General features: G+C 33.8%; 1 long non-coding RNA gene across 2 annotated transcripts; it reads right to left on the bottom strand.

Annotated features, from left to right (window-relative positions):
• Positions 1 to 278: 278 nt before the first annotated feature.
• LOC111372765 lies at positions 279 to 2,563 on the bottom strand. 2 transcript variants are annotated; one of them, XR_002698823.1, is made up of 2 exons: positions 1,241 to 2,563; positions 279 to 755 (listed from the first exon to the last, which is right to left on the bottom strand). It is a non-coding gene; the product is annotated as an uncharacterized LOC111372765 (long non-coding RNA). The 2 variants fall into 2 exon arrangements; XR_002698822.1 differs by having other exon boundaries at positions 279 to 563.
• Positions 2,564 to 3,518: the final 955 nt, after the last annotated feature.

Raw genomic sequence — 3,518 nt, 5'->3', positions numbered from 1 at the left:
GTTTTTCCTTACGAATCCAGACAAACAAAATCATTCGTTTGCTAAAGTTATTTTTGGCCCACAAAATTATATCACATTTCCCTACAAATTATGTTGTGGGCTAAATCTTGTTTTTCCCAACAAATAATTTTTTGTGTGGGAAAGCATATTATTTGTCTGAACAATAAAATAATTTGTAGGAAGAAATTAAATTATTTATTATTGATATTTTATTAATTTAGCAACCATGTTCAAAGTAACATAAAAATTCAAAAAGACAATAAATTAATGAAGACATGTAGTGTCAATCAATGTAACCTTAAATCCAATATATTACACCAAAACTCAAGTAAAAATTATTCACGAAGTATGGTTACATATAAACTGAAAAAACAGTATCAAAAATGATCTATATCCATTATCATGCATCTAAAAAAAACATAAATCTACATCCTCGTGAAATAGATATGCTACTAATTCTCACAACGTATAATCGAATTGTTGCTTAGCTACCTTGAGCTTGTTATCATTTGCTCCATCTTCACTTCTACCTTTCAAGTAGCATGTTCTTCTTTTAACTCTTTCTGTATATTGCATACATTGGAAGGTAGTTAATATGGTAAAAAATATTGAGTCTTTTGTAGATTCTGACCATATATGAAATCATTCAGCAACATGCATTTTAAAGTTTCAACACACAAGTCCCCATCTCATCCTACAAATGCAATCCACAAGATATAAAATAGCCCATAAATCAACTGATAGCTCTGCGAAACCTAAGTGAAAGCAAAATAGGGGAAAGATTAGAGGATATTTAGAAGCCTTAAAAGAAGTTAAAATTTTAATACAAAGAGAACGTGTTCCTGATGATAAAGAATACGCATAAAGAAAGAGTATTTAGAAGTATAATGAAACAGTTCTAATTTCACTTGGATGGAGAATAACTAAGGAAAATTCTTAACCAATTAATTCCCAAGCATGTATAAACAATACAGTCAAATAGGCAGGTACAAGTGCACCAAATAAACTGTATTCAATTAAAATATTAGATGAACCAGGGGATTAAAGCAAGATGACATTTTCTCAAGAACTATGCAAAACAATGCAATATAGTCCATTTATCAAGTGAAGAAAGCTCTCAATGTAATTATATTGAAGATGAAGACTAAACAGTTACTATTGAACAAAGACATTACTCTGCCTAACTAAAACATGCCAGTAGTTCACCAAGAACAAAACATCACCATAATCAACCACATACCTTTATAAATGCCAATTTGATCCAGAAATGGGCTACTGCCTAACTAAACACGCCAGTAGTTCTGGCACATCAAAAGGGGAAACTTCCTGCTTCAGGTACAAAAAATATTTCGTGAAGTGCTATAGCACTTTAACAGACACAACATATGTACATGGATTTCTCTGGCTTTATGGATAGTATAGAAGACTGCATATGATTGACAATTTTTAACCTACGTGTTTTCCCCATTGGTTTCCTTTTAGCAGTACTTATCATTTATCAACAAGATTTTTTGGTTTACCATATTGAGCTCTACATTTAGATTTGCTCATTATGCAACAGTTAAATAGAAAACCTTATCATCTCTTCAGTAAGTCAAAAAGTAGCAAGATATAGTATGCAAAACTAAAAATATCAAGTGAAAATAAGTTTAATAAAAAGATGTACCAATCTTTGAATCATTTGGATCCCTGTAAATTGGCCTCTGTTTTGTTGTTGAAACTGAGAAGAATTGATATTGGAGATAAGCAACCACATTGTTTTAGTTGATTGATAATTAGAACTCAAATAGATAATTACATGTTTATTTGGGGATTCTTGAGTAGTACGACAAAACCACCAGATAGCACCTCAAGATATGTCCACGTGAAGAGCATAGTGAACTAGTAGTAAATCCTAAATCGTCTATTCTGATGTGTTCATTATCTATATTTCCTTGCGAAGAAACTTCTGTAAGAATTTCTAATCCAATTATTTGCAGCTGGAAACATCTTGTACGATGCATGAAGTTTTTAGGAGTCCAATTACAAAACTTAGAAATCCATGTTTTCCAACTTGCTCTCCAGCAAATCAAGGAAAAAGTAAAAGACCCCAACATGTTCAGATGTCGCTGTCCCATTCTTTTCATAGTTTAACAAGGACTGAATTAGATAATCGAACTATGAAAACTAACATTTCGAGTAAAAAAATTTGTCTTCACCATGTGAAATAGTTCTGTCAAACTAATCATAGATCAAACATAGACATGCAATCAAAAGAAGCAGAAAATGCATACCATACTTGACTTGAATTTCTCAACAAATTCACCGTTCTTTATCCCTCTTTGAAAAACTCACTCGAGAACTTTTTCTCAAATTCCAAGCCTAGACTTGAACGCCCTCATCGGCTCCAAATGAAGGATAAATAGATGAAAACAGAGATGGATGTGAAGATTTGAATGTTTAAAATGATAAAAAATCAAGATCAACGGTTAATAAAGCATCGAGGTAAACATAACATTTAACATGTATCAATCAAAAAAATAAAATAAATAGAGCAAAAAAAAATGTACAAACATATATAAAACATTGTGTTTCGCGCGGGTTAGTCGCTAACAATTAAAAGGGATCAGACGATTGTGTAAGGGACAAACCTCTTGAGACAAAGTCCCAAAAAGGAGTGTTCTTTTATTGGCGATGACTTTATAATTGGAAATGAAAAACAACGTGCCTCCAAGGGGCGCAAGCACACGAGTTACTGAAAGAAAAGTGTTTAAGTCTAAAAACTAAGGAAATGAAAATTACATATTCTCTGTTTGAGAGTTTTGAATTCGGTCCTTTGCTTCTATGTCCTTTCTCCCTTTTATACTTCATAGACGATCTCTTTGTGATTAACTACTCTAAAAACTGCTTGATCGTCCTCTAACTACCCACTTTTTTCGTAGTGGCCATTTTGTCATGAAAACTGCCTTTTAACTGCTGCCATTACCTTTCATCGTTCAACCGCTTTCGATTGAATTCCTTAAATCGTGGAACGTGATAGGGCTGCTTTAACAACTACTTTGATAACTGCATTTCTTGATAACCACGACGTGTTATGTTTGTTGATACCTTGGGCGACTTGAAGGTTTGGGCGAGAATAGAGTAACAACTCTGGGCGACCGTATGACACTCTATTCGTTCATATTCTGGGTGACTTGCACACTTGGGCGATGGCGTTACCGCATTCTTGGGCCCCCTTATTTGGGCCTTCACCTTGATTTGTTCAATTGGACTTCGTTCTTTGGGCTATCTGATTTGGGGATCCTCCAATTGGGCTTTACTCCTTGGGCTGTTCGATTTGGGCTGAATTTTTATGTGTCAACAATTACCCCGCAATATGGCAGAATTAATAATAATTATTGAATTTTGTCATATTCACTTTGTGTTTCCAGCAACGTTCGAAATTCCCAAGAATTTCAATCATTGTTTCCTTCTATAACTTGAAAAAGTGCGTCGTTTTGCAAACCCTTATAAACCCCAAACACGCCATTTCACTGCTA

This window comes from Olea europaea, unplaced genomic scaffold (genome assembly GCF_002742605.1).
Source record: "Olea europaea var. sylvestris unplaced genomic scaffold, O_europaea_v1 scaffold1024, whole genome shotgun sequence".
Taxonomy (NCBI): domain Eukaryota; kingdom Viridiplantae; phylum Streptophyta; class Magnoliopsida; order Lamiales; family Oleaceae; genus Olea; species Olea europaea.
Note: the sequence above shows the minus strand (reverse complement) of the source record. Positions and strands in the feature narration are given on the sequence as shown.